We start from the raw sequence: 11,714 nt of genomic DNA on the forward strand, positions 1-11,714 counted from the left end.
CAAATTTGCCTTGTGTCCTCACGTTACATGTGACAAAACACCCCTGGAGGACTTGGCTGTTTCTCCAACACGGTTTGTGCTGCAGCAACAGCTCCTGGAAACTAGGTGCTGCCCAGTGTTCAGGCAGCCTCACATGCAATGGGGACAGCAAAGTCAGCCTGAGCAGCTGGGTCCGGGCTAAGGGAGTCAGCACATACTAAGCTCCACGGGGCTAAAAGCAGTTGAATTTTAAGATGAGCCAGCTAAGGTACAACTTTGTGGCCTCAGCCATTGGAGGGCAGGTGTATATTTTGGTCAAAAGCTGGCTGAAGCACGTAGGATAAAGCTTAGATAAGAGAGGACTTAGATAAGAAAGGACTCCCTGCACAGCATGGCAGAGAGAGGGGAGGGAAGTCAAGAGCAAGACTGAGCTTGGCTGTGGGCTGGCTGGGTGTCAGGGTTTGCACCAGTGTGTGCAAGTACTTTTGAAGCAGTCCTGCAGCAAACAACAGAAAAATTCAGACCTTGCACATGTTTCACGGATCATAGAACAACAGAAGTCGGAAAGGAGCTTGGGATCATCCCGTCCCACTCAAATACAAAGCAGGGATAACCCCCAAGCCAGAGCTGGTCACTCAGGGCCTCATCCAACCAGGTACTGAAAAATCTCAAAGGACGGAGGCTCCAGCACTTGACTTCTCCCATGATGATATTTTTTTCTTTCTCTGTCTGAAGTTCTCCTTGCTGCAGCCTGTGCCCATTGATCTTACGTTTTGCAAACATGCAGTAATGCCTCACATTCAGCTGCTCCTCCACTACAGAGCTGCTCCTCACAGTCAACCCCAGCCCCAGGGCTGTCCCCAGTGCCGGATTTTGCATTTGTTTTTGCTGAACTTCAGGATGTTACGTCCAGGATGTTGTCCCACAGGTCCCGATCAGCCTTTTTCAGAGCAGACCTCAGCTAGTATAGCTAATGAAGGCTTACCACAATCAGCAGCAAAAGCATTAGGATCTGACTCTAAATTTAGAGAAAAGTACTAATGGCAAGGCAGTCCTCTAGAGGATGACAAGAAAAAGGACATGAGAAAAAGTATAGACTGTCCCAGTCCCTTCAGTCTTTTCTTGGATGACGAGACCTCCGAACTATGTGGAGCTTATTCACGGGGTCCCAATTTCTAACAAACCATGGCTGCACACAAATGCACGCTACACTTTAGCAGGGCCTGAAGCTGTTATCCCTGAAGCAGAGACCTCTGCACTTGTGCCAAGAGAAACCACTTGTGCTTTGAAACACAAGGAAAGCTGTCCACTCTCTGGGACCAGCCACTTGAGGGAGCCAAGTCGACGTGCACTAAGAGCCAGCAGATTATATAAGCAATTTTTGGAGTGTTCTAGCTGGAACCACTCTCTTTTTCTGTCATACTGAATCTGTTGGGTCAGAAAGCTCTGAGAGCTTCTGTCTCAGATTTAAATGCTTTTTAATTTGGCTTCCAAAGAAAGTCTTGCACAGTTGTGCTGTGTTTGTGTTTGTTTAGTCTGTCCCTCTTGATAACTTCTGATGGTGTGTGTCTCAGTTTCCAACAGATTTGATAGCTGTGCAGAAGTCTTAACATTAACTTTCTACAAGTTGCATGAAAACAGACAGAAAATAGTAATGAAAATAGGTAATGTGAGGTCCTTTTATGAAATCAGCTAATCTAGTTGGAAAAAATACACAACTTCTTGGCCCCCAGAATTTCCTTCAGGTCCAAGCCTATTGTCTATATTTTAAACATTAGAGACTCCACAGAGGAGAAAGTTATAGGGGAGTTACAGGAAAGCAGTTATATGCTGTAGGAAATCAGGATCAAGGTGATAGTAATTTAGATATTACCCAGTGACTTTTTAAATATGGTTCCCTTTTACTCCCACCCCCTCCCCACAACTCCCTCTCCCCAAGACCCGGGTACTATTTTATCCCATCTCATGAAATCCAACTACTACCTTAATGTTAAGCCAGCATTTTCAGGAACATTATGACTCCAAGGAGAAAGCTTAGAGACTTAACTTGTCCTAGTTTTTTAGCCCATGGGATTTACCATACAGCGAAGATTTCTCCAGGGAGCCAAGAGACTTCTCCAACTCTTTTGGATCCCACAAGAAATCTTGCCTCTCCTAATAGGACTTCATACTATCCGATTCAACAGTTTCAGTCTGAGGGTATCTGCATGCCAACCACCTCAATGACCCTGTGTGAGGGTGGCGGGACCTTGTATTGATGGCAATCTTGTCCCTGAAGGACTACGGTCTCCTAGGCATGACATAAGTGAGGAAGAGAGAAAACTGAGAGTCAAGGTAAGAGACAAGGGGAGGCAGAGCAACCTGAAAGAGAGGGTTACACGCAACGCTTACCTAGCACCTACAAGGACCACCACGCCCCTCCCTCTCTGGTTTTACCAAGTTGTAGTCTTCTCTGTGTCTGTTATGGACAAGACAGGCTTTTTGCAAAGGTTCTTAAAGGAAAATGGTAAAACGCTGTTCAAATTTTGTAGACCATTGTTCAAGTTTCCTTTAAAATGCTGTTCAAGTTTCAAAAATGATTGTTTCAAGCCTACAGAAAGTGACAACACAACCCTTTGATTTTACTTGTAATTCATCTCCACACATACTGGGGAATAGTGTTAGCATTTTGGCAGCAGTGTTACGTTATGATCTCTCATTTGTGTTTCTTTTTTCCCCCAGGTGGATTTATTTCTTGTCCACATCAAGACGCAGAGACTGCTCTATCCATCAGGTCTATGGCATGCAAAGGAGATGTTATCAAAATGTGTCTTACATCCTACCAAGGAAAACTCACCGTCAGCAGAGGCATTCAGCAAATGGACAGAAACAGATGCCTGAAACAAAGTTTTCATATTAGCAGATACCGTATCAAATAAATCAATAAATCAAAAAATAATAATGAATGACAGCAATGACATCATTGCTATACATTGAAATACATAGCAGCAAGTCCAGCCTATAATGCCACTTGACTGTAAGAATAACCTTAGAAAGACTCCACCTGGGGCTAGGGATAGGATTAGCACATGACAGAACAAACCTTTCTTCTGAATAGACGGAAGGTGTCAATTCAAGGGCATTAAATCCATGTGCTTTTAAAAAAGACCTTATTTTGTAGTGCATGTAGGTATGTGTCTCTTTCTCTTCATATACCTATTTATGTAAACACATACACACATATATTTCCTTCCTCATCATCATGAAAGGGAATGGGCTATAGGTAAAATGCTTATACATGAAGCTTCATGGCATAAAAACCTGTCTCCTCCCAGCAGTCCCAAGTATATATTGCAGAAGCTGTTGCGAAGGAGTAAAAGCAAGCATCAGTACCATTCACCTTCTGTTGTCTTGTACTTGTATTCAGGAAAAAAATGTGCCTATATTTAGAAAGTAGAATTAGCACTGAAGCAATTTTCACATCACTGGTCCTTCAGCCTCCTTAAATATTGTTTGTGGTGTCTGCTTTCATGCAAGAAGATGGGGCCACAGAAAAGCAATCACAAGGATGGAAATGTTCTCAGCAGGAGGAAAAGGGATTATCAAAAAGCAGAGGAATAAGACTTCTGAATGTTTTGCAGTCCTGGGCATCCATATGCCATTTGAGCTATGTAGAGTGTTAACAGATAGATCTAAAAATAAAGAATGCATTATTTATTAGCTTATTAAGCTTTCAAAAAAACGAGCTGAATATGTTTGGCTAATAAGCTACATCAGATCACATCCATAGGAAGACACATGGATATAAATTGGCTGAAGTGGACATTTACAGGTCTTTGTGAAGCCATTCAGGGACATAGAGATAAGGTTATTTTTCTCTAGGGAAAATACATAGAACTGTGCCATTTTTTAATAAGTTTGATGGTATCTATATGCCATCCTATACCTGCCCATGCCCAGCTTCCCGCAGGTACATATGCATAATTCCAGATTTATTTCAGAACAAGATTTCTCCAAAGGAAAATATGATCCAAGAGAAATATGATACCAGAGAACAAACTAAATGGAGAAAATAAGCCACTGATAACATAGCATGAAGGCTGTTTCTTGGGATCTCATGACCTTCCAGCCCTTTGGGATGAGCAAAACAAACTGCTGAATGCACTAGGATGTAGAGTTAATTTACAAGCAGGACAGCCTGGATCAACTTTCTCAGGCCACCTTCTCATGAAGTCTGCACCTATATTTGCATCCTTGCCTAGCTATGCTGAATGAAGAGAGATTAGTAAGAGAGGTCAGAGTGATGGTGACTTGTTCTGTCTGATGTCTTTTTACGGTCCAAGGAAAGAGGTGCACAGGTACCTGGAGAGGTCCGGTCTGTCTCCATGCTGCTCTGTATGGCATAGCCAGGTTCAAGGGCAAGGCATGGGTCTTGAACATTGTAATGATTTTTGTGGGAATTAGATTTAAATGACGACTGCTCACTGTTATCATTTCATCAGTTAAATGATAACTGCTCATTGCAACCATACACACAGGGGTTATATAAAAAGCATCAAGAGTTGAGGACTTCAGAGCCTGTGGTGCTTTTCCTGGGCTGTTAGGCTGGAAAGGCATGGAAATGGCTCTCTTTTGGTCCAGTTCAAAGTCAGAGTAGTCAGAGCAGTGTTACGGTCTTTTGTGGGTATAAAGTAAGGCTCCATTCTCACTCTTCCCCAATCCTCCAGCCAGGCATCTCCCTGTCCCCAACCTAACCATCCCTTCCCCACATGATGAGACCAAGTCAGGACAGCCTAGCTGTACACCAGCCCTGCCAGACATCAAGGGAATGAAGGCCAGAAAGGGAGAGAGCACAAAAGCATATATCAGAATCATGGACAAATCTTTTGCAAAGGGAAAAGCCCTGATGGAGAAGGAAACCCCCAGACCATATAAAAGTGTGTTTGGTGATGAAGCAGGAAGGGAAGAAATTTTCTTCTTGTTAGTCCTTGATTTCAAGACATGCATTATATATTGTTTATTTACGTATTTATCCACTGCCTTTTGCCACAGCCTTTCTTACAACCTCACCTTGAAAAGTACACTGCACGTTAGCCTAAGGAACTAATCTGAATGCAATAGCGCTGTTGGGGTGCCTACCAATAACTTCTGAAGCTACTGGTCAATGTTAATTGCACTTGGCAGGCTGAAGTTTCAGAGAGGAAGTTTCCACTAGTTATATTAGAAAAAAAAGAGGGGGAAAAAGTGACAAAGGATGCCGATGGATGTTCAGGCTACAAGCTAAACTCGGCTCATCCTAGAGAAAAGAAGGCTTTACCTCAAGGCACAAGGTCTTAGTACAGGCTTCATACTTTTGCTCACAGGATTACTTATTTGTTTTATAACTTACTTTTATTCCGTTGTCTCCAGATGTCCAGAAACTGGTGTGAGACGTAATTGAAAGAACAACCATTACCTGTGTTTTAAAAGGAAATCCTACAAAGGAAGAATGGGTTTTGTTTTGAACTCATGGTTTTTATTTTTTATATTCAAAGAGAAAAAGAAATACTTTTTTTTTCTGTTCTACCTGTAAAATTGTATTACTTCTTGGTTTTGAAAAGGTCACATCACCTGATGTAGTAATTGCATGCAGCTGTTATGTAATCGTTCCTCATATTTCTATAAAAAGGCAGTAATTGGAAGAGTTTCTTGGATGTTATTATGTGGCAGGTACCTCCTAGGGACAACAACAATAGCTATTCATCTGGAGGCAACAGTCCCCCATAGGGAGCTCAGAGCTGCCTGCAGGAGCTGGCGTGGACCTGGGGAAGTTATGTGCTCCAGCTCTTCGCCGTGGAAGACAACAGCGGAGCGTGGGCAGACGAACTTTGTCAGCTCCATCTGTCTCACCAGCTCAGTGAGTCAGCTTGGAAAGCAGCACACGCGTGCAAGCACCATTCTCCTCCCCAGGACCAGGAGCAAAAAACCTCCACCTGCAAGGGTGGAATGCTGCCTGCAGCCAAGCAACCGCAGCACAGCAGCTTGGCTCGCTGCTCGGTGATGGAGGGCTGCAGGGCAGGTGGGGAGGGCTCCTCCACTGCATGAGGACACAGGCACCGGGTGTGAGCCTGGCTCCCTGCAAGAGAGACTGTGCCCGGCCATTTGCAGCAGAGCATGGGAACTGGGACCCACTGGCTCCTGGCTCCCTCCCCTTTCCTGCCAGATGCCCTGGAAGGGCTTGTGTGGGACATTTGTCTCAGCGGGGTGAAACAGGAAAGGTTTGCAGCTCTGAATCCCTGTTTACTGGAACGCCCATGTTGGGACTAAATGTCAATACATTAAAGTGAAAAAAGGGACCCTCCTCTGTGTTCCCTGTTGCTGGCTGCAAAGCCCTGCTTTGGTAATGGTATTGCCCAGCCTTCCCAAGCCCACAAAACTCTTCTTAAGTCTTCTCTCTCCAGCTTTACACGGAAGGGATGATGAAGGCCACACAGTAATACACAGTATTTACATATTACATTTACATTAGAAAATTGAATTTAAATAGAGCCTCATACTTTATAACTCAGTGTTTACGAATTTCTGTTCAGAGGGGCAGTAGAGAAGCAACACTTTTTTCCCCCAGTTGACTGAATTGGGTGTCACTAATTTCCATCTCCTGAAGGCTGGCAAGAATGAAATGACTGATATACACAGGACACCCCCCTCCCCCCCAGGGAGTAAGTGCCAAAATAAGTCATCTGAGGAACTCCCCCCCTCTGGATTGCCACCTAATGCTAACCAGAGTTAATTGCAGCAGTCAGCTGCTGCATTTCATCTACAAGTCCCGCTCAGTTTAATTAATCTTTTGGGAATTAGCTTTTTGTTGACTTACAGTACCTGCTTTGAATTTCTGGCAGTGTTATAGAAACACTGTCTTGATTGCAGAATGACTTGCTTCACTCAGAGGGGGGTGATGCCCAAAGGCAACACCTTTAAAGAATGGTCCCTGGGCAGCAGCAGGTTGAGCCCGGGTCGGCAGAGCCTGGAAGGAAACAGCCCATACCTCTGCTGGCGCCTGGCCCGTGACCCACTATGCCAGAGTTGCTGATTTGCCCTCTCCGCGGGGTCAGGTGCAGGTTCTTTGCTCCTCCCAAAGTCTCCTGAGCACTCACCTTGTGATTACCATCATTTCCAAGCATCTTCTTCCAACTGGCAGCTGCTCTGCCTGCATTTACTAAATAACATTCGTGTTCCGCCTCTGAAAAACCACGAGGTGACAACCTGCTGGTTGCAAGAAACGATGCCCATCACAGGCAAGTGCAACTCACTGCCATACCTGGAACAGACTTATCCCACCCATATGCTCTGTCTCCTGGTGCAGTGAGGTGTTGATAAGTCCAAGGAAGTGTCTGGCCAGGAAGGAGACAAAAGTTTGGCTAAGCAATGTGTGTCTTGGGGCTTGCGGCTATCCAAGAGCCATCCTGGCCTTGGGATACAGCCTTGTTCAGATACCTTAAATCACACTGGCAGGAACACCTCCACCAAAGAAGGTGTCTCCAGTCTCTGAAGAGGGCTGTACTGCCACCTTCTCCCATGCCTCACCTTTATGACCTACATCTAGACTGTGGCTTCCCCGCCCCCCGCCTTGCTTATCTCTGGGTGACATCTGAGGAACCTCTGAGAGGGGCACGAGATGAGGTTACTGCAGAGGGCCAAAGGGAATGACAGTCACTGGGGCTGCAGCAAGTCAGACTGGTGCTTGGGCTGGAAGGGACTGCTGCAACACTGGGGTGCAGGAAAAGGAGGTAATGCCATGGCGGCACTGGCTGGTGTCAGGCTGGGGATACTCGAGACAAGAGGGCTGCAAAGGCTGCAAAGCAGGGTGCATGCTAGCCACTGCTGAGTGGTGTCTACGATAACATGGGTGACTGCTCCCAGTTCTTGCTGCCATTTGCTGTTTGTCCTGTTTTTTCCTGATTCAGCCACCACAACCATATCTGGGAGGAGAGAGCAGTTGGCCAAGGAGTTTGTCCCAGAAGCCAGGAGAGTCCAGCCTAGCTCTGCTGGCTTGCACACACCTCCAGCAAGGGTAGTTGGCCTCGCCTCACCAGGAGACGACTGTTTCTCCCAGGGCTGACTTCACCAACCTGATACCATGAATTGACCTCCTACTGTTCTCCATGCCACACGAATCCCAAGGTGCTCGCCTGGGGATTAAACACCACCTGTCTGGACCTCTCCTTCTTCCGACAAGGCAGCTGGGAGGGCGTCTTTAGCATGGCAGCACCCCATGCACTCTCAGCAATTTCCTCTGCAGCAGGTTGACCCTGGCCTCCTACCATCTGCTCTGTGGTTGACTTTCTCCCCTGCCTTGGAAAATCAATGTGGCTTTGTCAAATAATTGTGGATTGTGTTCTGGACAGAGAACTGAAAAAGCACATTAAAGATATCCTGGATTGATAGCATTCATGCAACATTTGAGCTTCTCCTGTTAGCTCTCATACCAATGCTCTTTCATCTTTTACCTCTGGTTTAGGGGACTTTAATGGGATCTACTGTAAAAACAGTCTTTTGTGGAAAGGGTAAGAAGGGTATAAGCTGTAAAAAAAAATGGGAAATACTGGTTTTCCCATAATCATACATAATTACCAAAACCCCCCATACACTTTCCCTTCCCTACCGGAGATCTATAAACTTCTTACTCAGAAGTCTGACTGTAATTTAAGAATATAAATAAGAAACACAAAAGACAACATATAAAAAAGTCAGATTTAGGTAATTTAGAAAGATAATGCACAGACATTCAGCCATTTTCCTTGTAATTTAGCATTCACAGAATCACAGAATCACAGAATCACAGCATCACTAAGGTTGGAATAGATCTGTAAGATCATCAAGTCCAACCATCAACTAACACCACCATGGCCCATTAAACCATGTCCCACAATGCCTCATCCACACGTTCCTTGAACACCTCCAGTGATGGTGACTCCACCACTTCCCTGGGCAGCTTATTCCAGTGTCTCACCACTCTCTCAATACAGAAATTTTTCCTAATATCCAGTCTAAACCTCCCCTGGTGCAACTTGAGGCCATTTCCTCTTGTCCTGTCGCTAGTCGCTTGGGAGAAGAGACCAGCACCCACCTCTCTGCAACCCCCTTTCAGGTAATTGTAGAGAGCAATGAGGTCTCCCCTGAGCCTCCTCTTCTCCAGACTGAACAACCCCAGTTCCCTCAGCTGCTCCTCATAAGACCTGTGCACTAGACCCCTCACCAGCTTCATTGCCTTTCTCTGGACACGCTAAGTCACTTCAAAAGACAACAGAAGCAGTCACTTCAAAGGACAACATAGCATTTACACCCTTTGCAGCAGAAAAAAGCAAAGTTGTCTGCTGTCAAAGGAGTTGTCTCCAGCACATTTTCTCATTGAGGTTTGGTGGGTTTTTTTAACCCCCTCTCCAGGTGTATCAGTCTTGCGTGAAACACAGTAATTACTGCTGGTTTGTAAGGAAAGGTGACAATTTGAAGCACATTCTGGGCTCTTTTTCTTGAGGGACTTTAGCTGAAAAAAATGTTCTTTTCAACTGCAGTTTTCAATATTGCTAAACTACTAGACCATTCAATGTAGGAGTGACTGATTTGCTGCCATGTTGTTTGAGACTACATTTACCTGACTCCTTGTGTATTTCCACTTCTTGAAAAATTCTTTGGCAGAAAATGATATCATTAATTTCATACCAATTTGTTATTTCATGAAAAAGTGAATAAGGCTCAGTTTGACTGCTTCTATTCTGCATTTACAGGGGATGAGGGTTCAAAAGGGCCCTTGCTTCATCTAGCTGATATGTTTCCTATAAACAGAGCTAGTCCTAATTTCAAAGACTGAATTTGCAGTAGTTACTTTGCCAGGGAAAACATTTTGTCGTTTGGTTCTTTTTATAAATAAACACAAGGTTTGATTCACCAGTCCACCTACACTCTATTTTGTCAATGGAGTTACAACAGAACAGCACTGGTTTTATAAAGGGAGAATCATGCTTGTTATAGTCTATTACTAACCAACACTTTTTTTTTCCAGTCCTCCTACCTGATAAAATTCTTTATTTTAGGATATTATTCATCCCTCCCTGCCCTCCTCCCACCCAGGATATTCCCCATATTAGCCTGGGTAAGAGTAGAGGTTTGCATCTTAACAAGAGCAAGGGGTCACTTCTCTTCCAAAAGCCTCTGGATGAGCTAAGACATCCCACCCCGTCCTGTGTTTCTTAGTAAGAAGCATTTGGCTGGGCTGTTCAGGCTTTAGTTTTTCACCTAAAGATGCAAGGAAATTCCCAGCTGAGATTATAGTGCCATCTACATTAATTATGCACCTCATTCTCATCGCTCTGGAAGGAGAGACAAACCCCTGAGCTCTCTGGAGTTCAGTCCTATCTGATGCTCGTATGCACTGGCTCTTTCTGCTCAGCTTGCTGTGACTCTCACCCTGCCAAAGCTCTCCAGCCCCACGGCAGGGACCAGGCTTTCAGGAAATCCTCTCTGAACGTCAGCCGTAATAAAAAAACCCCAACCATTAGCATCACCCTTGATTGTGCCTGTTTGGGTTAAACCTCTACCTTCCTGAAACATTTTATTTATGACCTTTTGCATTTTATTTTACATCGTCCTTCAGTTAGACAATAGCAGATAGTGTATGAAAGTGAAGGCTCCTCTGGAGATGATAGATGAGCCTCCCCACGCTCCCCACTGCTTGCAGCCCATGAGTCATTTGCTAATTTCCTCAGCTAAAACTGACTGACAATTACCAGGCATTTCATGACAACCAACCAGACTTTTTTTTTTCAGAGCTCGCTGTCTATCTTTTGATAGCAATGACTACAAAACCTGCTGCCTACAACATTGTCTCTCAAAGCTTTAATGTTTTATTGCTGCTGCTTTGAGTTCTTGCTCCCTATCCTCTCCCAGGGTTAAGATAATTTAAATATAATATTGCACAATACGGTGCATCTTGCATCTTTGCTGCTCCGAATCTTTCGTCTCTGTCTGCTTCTTTACAGCACATTACTCAAGAACTATTCTGTTAACTGCTTTATGGACATATTGGAATAAATTGCATTAATGGTCAGTATTTTTAAAGGGTTTTTGTAAAAGGAACTCAGTGGCTCTCCCAATTGCTTCTTTATTGCAGATTATGATGTTTAATGTAAATTTAGTAATTACAACTTAGTGCAATATCTAACAAAAATCCCAGAGATTCCCCCCCTTCCAAGCCCTTTGGCTGGACTCTCAGCTTCACCAGACGGAGTCTTACACTGCTTGGCAGACAGCCCAAATGCCAGAGGATCTTTCCACCCCCCAGTAGGAAGGTCCTCAGATGGTCCAGACCTGCAGTAAACCCCTCCTTGGTGTGCCTTGCGCTAAGGGCAGCCCTGTGCTCTGTAGCCTCTGGCCATGACAGTACCACCGGCAGATCCCGCCTGCCTGTCACCGACACCTCCTGCTCCTCACGGCTCAGGGACTGGGGCTGTTCGCTGGTCAAGGTGACCAAGTGTGTGGCCGGGACCAGCTTCAGAGACTGCTGCCCCGAGCCGAGGAGCCTATACAAGCAGAGCCCTGGCTGCAAGGAAAAGACCCTGTGTTCTCCCAGTAGCTGATATAGGGGAAGGATTTTAGGGCTGCTCTAGTTCAAACTAACAGCAGAGGATAACCGTGATCTACTGTAAACGAAGGCCGTGGGAAGTTTCACGCTCATTCAGAAAGTCCTCGGTCACCCGATCCTTGTAAGGGCTTTAAGAGAT

Source organism: Gavia stellata, chromosome 6 (assembly GCF_030936135.1).
Source record: "Gavia stellata isolate bGavSte3 chromosome 6, bGavSte3.hap2, whole genome shotgun sequence".
In the NCBI taxonomy this organism is placed as follows: Eukaryota; Metazoa; Chordata; class Aves; order Gaviiformes; family Gaviidae; genus Gavia; species Gavia stellata.